General features: G+C 32.7%; 1 long non-coding RNA gene across 1 annotated transcript in view; it reads left to right on the forward strand.

Moving 5' to 3' along the window:
- The window catches only part of LOC143223079 (uncharacterized), a 39,896-nt gene extending 25,044 nt beyond the window's left edge, over positions 1–14,852 (forward strand). The window contains exon 3 of the long non-coding RNA XR_013012649.1: positions 14,676–14,852. This is a non-coding gene — a long non-coding RNA (uncharacterized LOC143223079). The remainder of the gene's footprint in view (positions 1–14,675) is intronic.
- Positions 14,853–15,127: the final 275 nt, after the last annotated feature.

Here is a 15,127-nt window from a genome sequence, read left to right on the forward strand (position 1 = left end):
ATTCGAACTTCACTTCAGGCTTAATGGTTGATTCTTATGTGCCTGTTAGAAATTGTGTTTAGATGTATCGATAGTGCATCATTTACAAGTCACAGAAAGGTAAAGAGTTAACTTAATGTGTTTATTTGGATGTTTATTTATGTAATTGAAATATCTGTTTTTGAAGTTAATGTTATAAATGTTGTAAATTTAAGTTCGTATAGAACAATGCACGTTAAACGTGGTTACTTTTCCACTCATATAAACGTTATGGTATCAATGCACCAAAATGAATGTTGAGTTTCATGTGAGCTAGCATTCTTACACCCAAGAACTGACTAACGCACACTGTTTCTTTTTAATTACGTAGATCTCTATTCTGGCAATCAACCATCTTAAAGTTTGTTGTTCTTCATAGATAAATTGAAACGTAAATTAGCATCTCTTTTGTTTCTATTCCTGCCAGTAAAATCCAACGAACAAGCAGAACCTGTCATTTTGGTACTGATGTGCAAAGTTGTTGCTTTTGTTATTGCAGTCACTCACTGGGTTCTTGGTCATATAATTGAGATCTGCCTTATTTTATTAGCAGACAGCATTTAAATGACGAACATTAAAAAAAGAATGGAAAAAATGATTGTAAACAAAGGTTGTGTAAAGGCCTTCCACTTATATTTTCTCAAAAATCAAGCTGTATTAGGCACCCATACATTGTAAAGATGTGTTTACGAATATAGATTACACCAAAACAGTGATTACCTCTTTAGCAGTACATTTTTTAGAAGGGCCAATATCATTGCAGTAGTAAAGTATTTATTATTACAAAAGGATGTATGTGTGATGTGTAAATAGATGGTAGCATTGTTAGAATATCAGTATATTTCTGACATGTTTATTTTGCTTAAAAGCCAACAGTGTTACCGTTAATATCTTCTTTCAATGCATACTCTACATGAATGGACACAGTCCACTATGTGAAGGTAGTATTGTAGATGGGAACATCTGCTTTCTGTTTGTTGTTTTTATCGCATCTGAACTAAGAAGGTATCACCTATTTTCGTACTTGAAGTCAGGCTGTTACTGAAATTTATATATCTACTTCATCACCTTGTATTTCTTTTTTTTTTGACAGTGGGATGTACATAGTGATTTATGCGGCTTTGATAAATGTTCTTAGAGATATTAGTTTCAGTAATTGCCATCAGAATCACTTGCTTGGCTCTCATTCTCTCACCTTAAGTTTAATTCTATCGTAGTCATCAATGTACTTTCTATTGCCAATTGTGAATGTCCTGACAAATTACATTGTTTATGTAGCTGTGCTCACTATCCCAAAACACTGACAGGTCTCCATCTTGGCCTTGTCAATGATGAGTTATTGACATATCAGGAGTCAATATTGCTCCGGAGAATACTTTAAGATAAGTTACATAAAAATGTTATTCTTAGTAACTTCATAGAATTTTTGTAAGAGTTGAGCCCAGACTCAGCTCACTAAAGAACTTATTGAATCAGGTTTACTTTCATCATCCCTTGAATAAAACATTCAAGGGTCAACTGGGTCATGATTGGGAGGATTAGTGAAAAGCACTTATCTCTTTTCCTATTGATTTTGTAGCCCAGTGGCCAAAACGTGACTTATGTACAGGGATTAATAGTCTTGGAGAGTATATCTCCACCTACTACCCTGAATGCATGGTCTTCAAAATACGGGTTGAAAGAGTTGTACTTTCATAATGTTTCTACATCAGTCTCCAGTATATCCATTGGGCTAGATTATATTCATTAAAAGATGCCTTTCCATCTCTATTCTGTTTCACTAGGTCATTTTCCGACTCATTTCAATCACGTCTTGCACGAAAACTCATTTATTGAATCCATCTATTTTCATTCGTTTGAAACGTTCAGGAAGGACACTAAAATTTATTGCAATATATATATTAATGTTACTTTGATTGGCCATGTAAAGTTTTGAAGAGGATGTTCAATACAACTCATATTTAGCTTTTTAGGTTGAATGACATTTCCTCTAACGCTCAGTGGGGTTTTTGCAGTCAAAGATCATCAATGGACCACCTCAATCGCCTTGGTATGTTCAACAGATAAGCCTTTCCCAAGAGGGATAATTTTGTTGCTGTATTGTTTAATATTAAGAAATTTTATGGAGATTCGGTATCTCATGGGTTAGATGGCTGTTTGCCAATTTTTTGTGCAATTTTTTTAAAGATAAGCTATATTAAGTACCAATATGATAAACTCTATCCAACTCATGTGCATAGGGACTTGGAGTACTCCAAGGTTCTATCTTTAAGTTTTAAGATTGACACTTTTAATAAAAACCTCCTCTAAAAGTCGCAAAAAGGCTTTGTGAAAGTAATTTTAAAATTTTCTCCAAGTTGTGGAATATAAAGAACATTGAATTACAGGTTTAAACTCCCAAAACAGGCTATGTGAGTACAGCTACAAATAGATTTAGGTTTCCCCATTATTGTACATTTTATCTGTAATCATGGATTGCATCATGATTTTATGCTCTATCTGGGAGATGCACAGACTCCTATGGTGGCAGATATTAAGTTCATTCTACATATATTTTATAATACTACGACTTCCTCTTAACATCTTGTAAGTGCATAATTTTTGGGAAGCAGATAGATATTCCATGATATTGGTTTATCGTGTATTTATTTGGTATAAGTTGGACTATGTATCTGAAGTATATACCTCAGTCGGAAAATGTTGGACCACATGTATGAATACAAACTTCGGGTTTTCATAATGGCTTACTTGCTTTCTTTCTCCTGTATATTATTTGAACACTGAGCCATAAGGACCTACAGTTTGCAGTCGATGTTTGCAACTTTCTTAGCAGTAGGGAGCAAACCTACAATTCATATTCTTTCCTGTTCACATAATCTTGTCTTAGGCTTTTGTGTTTACCGAAAATTGTATGTTGTATATAATTTCGCTTACCATGAGCCATACCAAAACTATGAAATATCATTTATACAGACATACTTAGATCATTTAAAGTCCTGGAGTTACAAGGTTAACCCTCATAATTTTCTCTGTCCTGTTGGAAACGTTGGCCTTCAGAAGAATGAGCTGGTATTTACTAGTATTGTGAAGCTTATGTTTACCTCATATCTTAAACCGAAGTCTGTTTTCAGGATGAAGTTTCATGACAGATGACAGAAAATGTGAGATGAGCAATAACTTAATAGGTTTTCTTTTTATTCTTATTATCAGTGATTGGATTATAGAGAGACAATTGTTATAATTAGCTATAATTTCGTTTAAGATTGTACTGTTGTAGAGGAATAACCTATTAATGTGTGAGTACTGCGATATTTAAGCTATTGTCGTCCACATTTTAGTTTTAAGCGATCATTTTACTATTCACTGGTAGCCCATATTACGTATATTTTAATTAGCAATGTCCCTTGATGACTAGGCAGTGTTATCAGAAATTGTAATATAATCCACACTGGAAATGTGGTTAGTCATTTACAGGTCATGGATTGTTAAACTCTTTTTAATTTAATTTTTATATTAAAAATATTCTATGTAATTTCGTTGTTTTATTTGTCAATTTTAACTAATTTTAATGTGTTAGTAGCCTTGTACCAAAAAAACTACAATGGTAACAGCAAGTTCAGATCTACTATAACAGAAAGAAGTTTTTTTGTATGTTTTTCCTCTGAATCCTCCTAAGCTTTTGTATTTAGATCTGTCAAATGTGGGGTGTGTGTGTTTTCTTATAGCAAAGCCACACTGGGCTATCTGATGAGTTTATCGAGGTGAGTCGAACCCCTGATCTTAGCGTTGTAAATCCGTAGACTTACCGCTGTACCAGCGGAAGACGCCGAATGTGGTTTAATCAGCTAAAAATGATTCGGGATGTGTGTCAAGAGGAAGTTAATTTCTTTTAAAATGCACAGGTTTCATAGCTCCACCAGGAGTTGATACTAGGGTTGTTGATGGAATTTCGCTAAGTTTTCTCTCTATAGCATGAAGTATACATACAGTCTATGTACTTCCAATCATAATTAAGGCAAAAAAAGAAACACATTTGCTATTTTTAACTACTTAAACATGAATTATACAATTACGTTTCATTTCGAAATTATATCACTCATTTGTTGGTTTTTTTGCATCTTATATATATACTTTCAAGATATACACATGTTAAGTGAGGTATTTTTCATTGTTTTTCGATAAAACATAATAAAATAGAAAATAAAGTGTTATTTAGATGTTCAGTTTCAGTAACCGTAAAAAATACTATTCTTATGTGCTTTAAATCTTCATTTTACTACTGGCATGTTTCTAAGGAAACAACAACTTATCTTTATATTAATAATTGTTAAAACTTTAGTTTTCAAATCTCATTCATAATTTGAAGGATTTTATATTTTTTGATACAAACAACTCGTAACAACACCTATAAACAGTGTGTAAAGAGGCGCATTGGTATTAAAAAACCACTCCAGGATACGTACTGCCTACACAATTAAAATTTAAGTTCAATTTCAAAGAATGCATTAAATGCACCGCTAACCGGGCAATTGCTCGGTAGGCAGGAATCAATATGCTTCTGAATGTGTGCTTTATTCTAAGACATTTACATAAACACATTATTTCTTCCTTTGCATTTTACACATCAGTCATAGTATGATCGTGTCGAAAAGTAACAAGAAAAGCTTACCAAGAACAGAAAGGACCAATGAAAGAAAAATGGCTGTGAGTGCACAAACAGTCACAACTCCTAGTAAAGATGTAGCATATAGATAACATGAACTAATGATCCTTCTATATTTAAAACCAATAAATGTATCATATGAATGATTTGTTAACTTTTATAAACACCTCACCATGCACAGAAAGAGTAGATACGCTATTTATATTTGTTCCTAGTACATTCCTTGCTTTCGTTGAATTTGCGTTACTAGATAGGTTTATAAATATTAACATGTAATACTGGGTGTTATATAATCAGAGCACAGGATTTCATGTTTGTTTAAAATTCACCATATTCTTTTAATTTATAGAATTTTATCTGTGTGTTTTAATAGTTCTTCCAAAATAATTTTGACACTACATCACAGCAAATCATATTTTAAGGTTGAACAAGAAATTTCAGTTTAAAGGTACTAAGTGAAGAACTGTTCTATCGAATAAAAACATAATTTAGATTCTTAGATTAAAAAGGGCGTTAACTTCCTACCTGCCTTATAGTTTATGAAGTACAACACGCCTTCTTAAATAATGGTTTTTACCTAAAACTTATTCGAGCACGAAATTTTCTCATCATTAATGTTCAGGTAACGCAAAAGAGCAAGAGCTGTGAACGAGAATACATGTATTTTCATGCACATGTTTTATGAACTGTATGAGATTGTACGAAAATATTTTTTTACGATGAATGAAATTCATTTTTAAAAGTTAGTTTAAGTTACGCAGGAAAGTTCTTTAACTAAGCACTATTTTGTTCTGTCCTTCTCGACATCACTGATTATTTGTTCTATCCTTTATAGCATCTGTGTGACACATGGTTAATAATCGGTCATTTGTAGAAATAATAATTTTTTGCTTGTTGTTAAGCAAAAAATAATCCCTGTCACATCAAACAAAGCCCGGCATGGCCAAGCGTGTTAAGGCGTGCGACTCGTAATTTGAGAGTCGCGGGTTCCCATCCCCGTCACGCCAAACATGCTCGCTATTTCAGCCGTGGGGGCGTTATAATGTGACGGTCAATCCTACTATTCGTTGGTAAAAGAGTAGCCCAAGAGCTGGCGGTGGGTGGTGATGACTAGCTGCCTTCCCTCTAGTCTTATACTGCTAAATTAGGGACGGCTAGTGCAGAGAGCTCTCGAGTAGCTTTGTGCGAAATTCAAAAACAAACAAACACATCAAACATGCTCGCTCTTTTAGCCATGGGGTGTTATATGTAACAGTCAATCCCACTAATCGTTGGTTAAAGGGTAGCCCAAGAGTTGGAGGCGGGTCTTAAACTGTTAAATTAGAGACGGCTAGCGCAGACAGTCGTTGGGAAGCTTTGCGCGAAATATAAAAAAACAAACAAACAATAAAAAGACTGCACAATATTTTTCCGTGCTCAGAAATCGAAGGTTTATCAAAACCTGAATTTTAATAAGTGTTATAGGCCCTCAGACTTACCGCTACGTTACTAGAATGTAGAAAAGATAGGGAAATACATTCTGTCTTCGATTCGGTAATGTCTTGAAATCGAGGGCATTCAAGGGGCGGTTCGTTCTACAAAATATGGAAAGGAAAATATGGATGTAAAATTAGTAACAAGGCGCATGATATTTCTACGCACGTGTATGTTTATGCATGCGGCTACAACACATACGTATTTAAATCAGCTTTCAAGACGTGCTGACTCAACTAAACTAGGGCCAAACATTACCAGTTTAGTGTGTTATTAAAATATGATTTATAACAAAATTAATTTGCAAGGAAACAAAATAGGATAACGAACTTTACCAAATAAAAGGTTAAATCACGACAACTTAACTTGTTGGTACTTAAAACTATTACAATATTTTCTGATGTATCAATAATTACAATATTCAGGTAAAACAATTACTGAATTATAAACTTTATTTTGAAATGTTATTAACTTAAATACTTTTTGACATTTTCTATGAGAAATGGTTATTTTTATTTTACAACTAACCATTTAGACCTACTTTCTTTGAATTTGGTCAGATTAAATAAAAGTTAAGCAAATTAGTGAAATAAAATGAGACACTAATAACCGAACATTTGCTTTTTGTAATTTCATTAGAGAACTTAATATGACGTTTGCCAACAAGATTGATACTCATAATTTTCTTTCTTAACACAAATATATTTTAGTATATAAGCCAAAATTTGTGATAACCGTTATTATAAATTGTATTGTTGGTCTAGAATTGAATATTTTTCGATGGTCCACGTCCACGACGAGCAAATTAATTTTGAGTTGATATTTTTACACCTCGTATAAGCTAGCTCGCTTGGTTGGACTTACGTCGCTGACTTTTTTACCGGTGAAAATATTTAATATAATCGAAGAAGTATTAACGCCTCCAGTTAGTTCACTGAAGTTGAACGGTTTGTAATGTTCGAAATTTATAAACGTTTGTGGTCAAATTCTGTAGTTTTCATAATAACAAGCATTAATCACAATTATAGCTTTCGAGGCTTATAGTATACTGATTACAGTTGACAAACAAATAATAATTGCCGTTCAGCACGTCGGTTTAACACATCAGTTATGCGAAATTCTCGAACGCTCAACACTCTTCGAAAACAAACTAGTGTTTTCGTAAAACAAATACTGCTGATTCTTGATCTCGATAATTTTCTACGAATTTAGAGAACAGGCGGGATTTGCGCAATGTACATTCAACAATATACGTCACATGCATAAAAACTATTCTGAAACAAACGTAGACATTAAAATAAATGTGTAATAGTAAATCTGTTACACATTATAGCGAGGTGTGTATTTATTTTGAGTGCGGGGACACAGATCGTCAGATAATCCAAATGATATTTTAGGTATTCTTTTAACTGCAATGTTTAACGAACTGCATTTAGGACTACCATACATGTTTATGAGATTTAGTGTTTTAACACACTTTTCTCAGATATAAGTTAATTATTATATACCTCAATTTTTCAGAGGATGTGAAGCATTACTGTTATCAGTTAAATCTTCAGCTTTCAGCACGAAGAATTCTCCAAACTATTTAATATTTTTTTTTTACGATTGTAAAAAAGTCATGTTATATTATTTGTTCAGACCAACAGCTATAATAGAAATATTGTAATAAAAAACAACAGGCTATAGCCTAAATCAGATTACGAATTGAGAGCTCTAACCACCTGGCTATGCTGGGCTAATTTATATATTGCCTTGCCAAAATATTCACCCATGCACCCCACTTTAAAGTTTCCACATTATATTGTACTCTGAGGTAGCAGTCATGAAACTTTCAAATAGGACTTTATATTTAGGATATATACAATCTACTCCAAAATAAGAGAGCTGAAAGACGCTGACATATGCAATATTTATAAATAAAATTTTAATATTCTCAATTGCATAAGTATTCAACCTCGTTAATAAGGCTACGCTAAATCGGTTCAGGCCTAGCGCGTAAGGCGTGCGACTCGTAATCCGAGGGTCGCGGGTTCGTGCCCGCGTCGCGCCAAACATGCTCGCCCTCCCAGCCGTGGGGGCGTTATTATGTTCGGTCAATCCCACTATTCGGTGGTAAATTAGTAGCCCAAGAGTTGGCGGTGGTTGGTGATGACTATCTGCCTTCCCTCTAGTCTTACACTGCTAAATTAGGGACGGCTCGGTGCAGTGGGCTAACAACCTACTCACTTAAATACCTGTTGAAGAATCCGCAACCGATTGCGGCCCTATGTTCCTTGATGGAATCGAGAGGTGAATGAATGAATGAATGACTGAAAATCGGTTCAGGTGCAAAATATTAGTTTGAAATGTCATAAAAAATTAGTGTCAAGTATCTGTCAGCGTGTAATCAAAGTGATTTATTTTGACGTCAGAGGAAATGCATCTGTTTAAATCACAACCCACGTAGTGATACAACAAACCAAACGTAAAGATCAAGGAGTTTGCCAAAAAGGGTCAGGGATAAAATAGTAGGGAAGCACAGAAAAGGAGAAAACATTATCCCTTTAAGTATGGCTTCACATCACCAGTCACTACCAAGCTCAGACCACCTTACCAAACTAAGCGACCGGAGAAAGAGGAAAATGGCTGGGAATGCCACTGCGAAGCCAAAGCGACTTTGAAAGATTTGAAAAGTTTCATGTCTGAGATGGGAATTGGTGTACATACATCGACAATATTCCGGTCTCTACACAAAGCTGGCCTGTACGGTCGAGTGAAGGGAAAAAAGCCATTACTGAAAATGAATTATCTTAAATATCGTATAGAGTTTGTGAAAAAATATGTTAATGATACTGTAGATATGCGGCAGAAGGTTTCGCTCTCAAACGAGAAATAACTGAGCTTTTTGGACTAAATTTAAATCGTTATGTCTGGCCCAACGCCATTTCAACTGTCAAGTATGGTGGCGGCAGCATCATGTTATGAGAATGTTTCTCATCAACAAGGACTGGGAAGCTTGCCAAGATTCACGGCAAGAAGGATGGTGAAAACTACAGGCGAAGATTAAAGAAAACCTACTGGAGTTAGCCAAGAATTTAAAACTGGATCGAAAACACAACATTTCAGTAGGACAATTACCTGAAGCACTAGCCCAAAACCATGCTAGAACAATTAAAAAAAACAATCGAAAGTGAATGGCATGGAATGGCTTAGTTAAAGTCATGACATGAATCCAATGGAAAATTTAGAGCAAGACTTGAAGATTACAGTCCATCAACAATGTATAACGGACTTGTCAGAATTAGAACAATTTTGCCAGGAAGAATGGAAAAAAATATCACGATATCGTTGTGCAAAGCTGGTGGAAACTTAACTTAAAAGACTCAAGTACTGAATTAGAATGATCAATACTTATGCAATCAGAATATTTCAATTTATAGATTTTCTTTGCAGGATTTTAATGATATTCAACCTTCTTCATGTATGACAATAAGTGTTAAGTTTGATCCTTAGAGTTTTAAATAAAAGTAAGTTCATTAAAAATTGTGTATATTATTTGTATTTCATCTAAATGTGACGTTATTGGTACGGGTGAACACTTTTAGAAGGCAGTGTAGTTTCTTGAAAGTTTTAATACACATGTTTGCATCTTTTAGCATATGCTGCTTGTGATGTTATAAAAGGTAGGGTTGATATATTAGTAGAATTAAACAATGGAAAGAAATGTATTAATATATTAAATTAATTTACTTATCAATACGAAAGGTTATTCCTTAATATATTGTGCGCTAATGTAGGAAGTATATATTATTTTTTTTAGCACACTTGATAGTATATGAGTGTTTGAATCCGATATTTATGTAACAATTCCTTAACGACGATGGAAGTTCATTTTTTTGCACTTGAAACAATTTACAAAACTAATACCTGAAAATGAATTAGTAATGACTAAAATACATATGATGAGGGAAAAGAGATTTGTTTCTCTGAGAAAGTTGCTGGGGGAATAAATATTAATATTATTTACAAATTCCACAGTAAAAAAATTGTGTGATAAACGTACTTATCACGAAATCGAGAACTTAGATTAGATTGACTATCCTGCAAAAAAAAACTTCATGAGAAGTGAATTCAAACGAAATTTAAAATAAAAGAAGTCCAAAAATCACATATGTGTTTCTAGGAAAATCTTTGAGCTTAACTTATTGTAAACCAAGCTTGTAAAGCGTAAGTGTTTTTGTTTGTTTGTAATTAAGCACAAAGCTACACAATGGGCTATCTGTGCTCTGTTTACCAAGGGTATCGATACTCAGTTGCTAGCGTTATAAGTCGAAAGACGTATCGCTGTGCCACTGGAGGGCAAAACGTGTCTGGTGTCAGGTATATGTATTCATAGAACGACATGTATTGTTCTGCTCGTAATACACACATGTGTATAAACAACAAACTTACTGTTATACATTAATTATATATGTGAAGCAAAAATTTGTTGTTGTTGTTTGAAATTAGTGTTTTCTGCATTATTTACTCAGAACATAAATTTTAATCATAAATGTAAGATTAGACAGATCAGTGTACTTGTGACAACGTTTTAAAAAGATAATTGTAAGCCTAAAATCTCTCATCCTAAACGTTTTGTCTCATAAATGACTAACGGCTGTTACCTGTCAAGTATGTTCAGTAGTTTGATGAATGTCGAGAAATATGGTTTAGCCCAAGAATTATTTTGTTAGTGAATTATAGCTTGCAACTATGAAAAAGAAGAAAAAATATTGGATGCAAGCAAAAGTACCCGTCCCCAGTGACAGAAAAAGTTTAAGTTAATATATCAATTTAATATATTTCATGGACTTTATAAAGGTTAATTCTGTTTTATTGTTTGTTTCACTAAGAATCGAAGCTCTGAGCTACTTATACCTCCCATCCTATACAGTGATATTTCAGTGATGCTAACAGCTACTCAACAATAACCTATTGTAAATCTATATTTTAGTTATTTAAGTTACGTTAAATTTTAAAGTGTGAATGATAGTGTGCTTAATTCGTAACATATTAGTGTATAATATTCTGCTTGTGAAATAAAATTTCGCATCAACATAATCCAAGTCTGTTCTACCGTTATTTCAATAGTTAATGTCGTCCTTTCCTTGTAGGCTTAGCTTTTCAAACAGACGACAGACAAAATTTCAAACAGACGTCACGGTTCGCATTATAATTAAGAATTTAAGTTATAATACTTGTTTAATTATAAGTAGTATAGATTTGAAAACTTCTATTATATTTTGTTTTCGCCTTATTCTATGACTTATTTTTCAGAATTACCACCTATTGTGTAAGAAAATATAAATCTGAATTTAATTCGTGTTAAAGTGTTCTTACGTTACATTATATTTCGATATAAATAAGTATTTGCAAGAACTTTTAAAGCAAGGATTATAGGGTGATATCAAAGCTTACAATATCTGTATGTAATACGTAAAAGGCTTGAGAATAAAGTGGAGTGAAAGATTCAACATTACTTCCAGAAAGAAAATATTATTAAAAACTCAAAAATTGAAAAATCTCATATAAGTTGAATCCTATATCTCTCAGACATATACTAGAATCCTGACCTCTATTTACAGTTAATCCGACATGAGAGTGCTGTTTGATAGAGTTTTATACATGTCTAAAGAAATGAAGTCAATGAGCAAAGGATATTTTGATAAGCTATAGAATTCTGTAGAAAAATACCTAACTAATGTTTTGTAACTTTTTATATTTTTATTGAATCTTTTTAGACAAAAATGTTTGTGAGGTGTTTATCTTTTGACCACCAAGCTTGTCAAGATATTTTAAAGTAATCTTTTTATCTAGTTTCATTATCTTACAATAGAACCTTTTTCTTAAAGTAATAAGAAAACACAAAGATCAACCAAAACCTTACTTAGATGACAACTAATACCCACTGATGTTTGTTAGATTAAAGATATTTAACTTCGTTGACATATCCTATATTTTAGTGACTTGTAATTATCGCTGATTGCAGGTAGCAATTATGTACAGTGAAGCAGGAATGCTCTTCAATTATTGGTTTTTACGTTATTATTAGACAGGGTATTAGAAAAATTACTGAATAAGCTATTAAGCATAAAGTACAAAAACAAAAACCTCATAAGATAAATGTTGAAAGATGAAACAAAAACAGAACCGAAAAATAAGCACAAAACTTAATGGAAACAGAAAGAGCAGAGAATATAATATAGTTTTATTCAGAAAAGAAAATTAAAGAGAATAAATGAATACTAAATATTAAGAACAACATAAAATAAGAATAGGTAGAACAGTAAATGACGCATACAAAAATTAATCTCAGAAGGAATACTAGTGGCATTAAGTAAATGTGAAAAAAGTCCGTTATAACGTAAAATCAAAGGAAAGAGTACCGTCTTTATTTACAATTTAAGTAAAAGACGATGACTTTAGAAGTTCGGGTTTTCTTAGAGCAAAGCCACATAGGGCTATCTGCTGATCTTTAGAAGTAAAAGACCTTTAGTAAATATCAGTTTAATCTAGTTTGTCTAATGTTTTCATGAGTTTATAAGAATTTAGTACGAAATGTGGTAGGTGTTCAAATGGAGTAAAATTGAACTTTTTCGTATAATACAATAAATAGTTCATATTTTCGAAATGTTATCATTACGTTATTGTTAACATTTATGTAATTTATCAGTTTTATTTTAAACCGTTCGAAAACATTTATTACAAGATCTAAAATAGTCAAAAATATGAACAAATAATCTCATAAGCAACCTTATGTTTATTACATGAAATTTCGAACTCAACAACTCTATTCTGATGCTGGGATGTATAGCCTTTACAGTTCAAATATTTCCTATGAAAACTGTTTGATAGCGTTTACCATTTAGCATACGTTGAGCATCTTCGAGTATAGGGTTTTGCTCAACGAAAAATGACTGTAATTAAAATATTTCCGCTACAAGTAGTAATCACAAAAGGTACAGACGTTTGAAAACGTATAACCATCCAGTAATTGAAGTCAACGTTAATTGAGAATTTGTTTTTCCTTTCGTGATCGATGAAAAATTTATAACTCTTTTGAGCTAAGACGAAGATTTCAGGTGTAATACATTGACGAAGAAGAGGAAAGGCTTACCATATAGGACTTAAAATACAACGGTAAAACCAAAGTATGTTTTAATTAAGAAAATACAGGCTTATGAAATGTAAAGTAAATGATATTCTATACTTATTGTTATGCAAAATATAACTCGGCTCATACATTTTTAAATTAAAATGTTATTTTTACAATGCAAAATAAATTATTATTGTTTGAGTACCGTGGTTATTAAAACAATGGACAACCATTTTTGAAAGCTTTAGCTGAATAATGTCATAACTTAATATGTAGAATGCTAAAACATCCGTAATTTGTGAAACAACTGAAACTTCTTTTGCTAAAAATTAGAGCTCGTTTCAATATACCTGACGTAACTTTATAAGAAAGTTCACACCCTTTGTAGCAAGGTTTTGTGTTATCAACCACTCGTTTTTGTATTTATTATAAGGGAATAAATCTGCAACATTTGAGTTCCCACCCAACAATTATAAATAAAGTACTTAAAATGAAATTCAAATTAAACTTCAAAACTTATTTTTGTTTTTATTGTTGAGCAGAAGTTAAAAATGGGTTGTATCTGCCCACTGCCGGTAACGAAACCTGGTTTCAAATGTTATAAGCCAACAGATTTGTCGCTGAAGGACCCGTCTTTCATACAAGGGTGAAATAGAATTCAGTCAGTAGTTCTCTTCAATTAGATCAGAAAAATAGCAGCTTTATTCAAGATACTAAGATAAATTTTACGTGGAAATGCTCTTTGAAATGGGTTTCTCGAGACAGAGTGTGTCGCTTTTCCCAAGAACAGCCGTCACAGAATTATTGATTTTTCATATATCCGCTTTTACATCTGGTAAATGTTTGCTAAGGTTCCACCTACAGCCAGTATTACGTTCAAGAATCAGCATTTGTCAATATATTCCCGAATTTAAAATGTATTCTAACCACTTTCACTGTTATGCCGTCCGTTTTTTAATAGTGTGACGTTTATTTCTTATTTAATTTGTTCTTTTACTACAAAATGATAATAATAATAAGAAGAAACTTTATAAAGTTCATATTAGTACTTGAGCGTATTTGTATATTTATGAAATAATTTTTTGATTAAAAAATATTATTTTACAGCCGAGTGACTACGGAGTTAGCCTGGCTAAGAATAACATATTTTATTAGTAGGTTTTCTTTGTTTTATTGCAAAGCTATACAATACACTATTTGTGTTCTACATGTCATGGGGATCTAACCGTGGATGCTGGCATTGTATATTCATAATCATAAAGCTCGCCCGCTGGAGAACTTATTAGTAAGATGTATAGCTGACGACATTATACTAAAATAATTACAATTAAGCAGTAAATAGTGTTTTAAAATTTCTTTTTTTACAAGGATGTACTTACATTTTTGTATCTATTTCCCATCAAGCAAGCTTCTTCTCGTGGGACAGCACCTAATTTACCAGCTTGCAACGTTGAAAACCGGAGTTCTATTCCACGCTGTGGACACAGAAGATAAGCTCAATATGACTTTGCTCTAAATCAAATAAACAAACCTAATTTCTATTTAGAATGCATTAAATTTATTAGTTCATTAGAACATGCTTGGAAAAGTCTTTAGTGCCACACATTAAAAACTCTTTTTCCTTTCATTGTTGTAACGAATTTTATCTCGTCTAACAAAGCAAAGAAATGCAACAACAGAATAATATTTTTTTTTTGTTTACCGAAAAGCTATACAATATACTTTTTTGCTCTGTGCGCCACGAGGAATTGATCTCCGGATAATGGCGTTACAAATCTGTAAAATTACCATTGACCCATTGGAAGGCTAAGAGTTTGGTTTGATTCACTTCAAAGCCAAACATTAGGTTATATAAG

This window comes from Tachypleus tridentatus, chromosome 8 (genome assembly GCF_004210375.1).
Source record: "Tachypleus tridentatus isolate NWPU-2018 chromosome 8, ASM421037v1, whole genome shotgun sequence".
NCBI classification, from domain to species: Eukaryota; Metazoa; Arthropoda; class Merostomata; order Xiphosura; family Limulidae; genus Tachypleus; species Tachypleus tridentatus.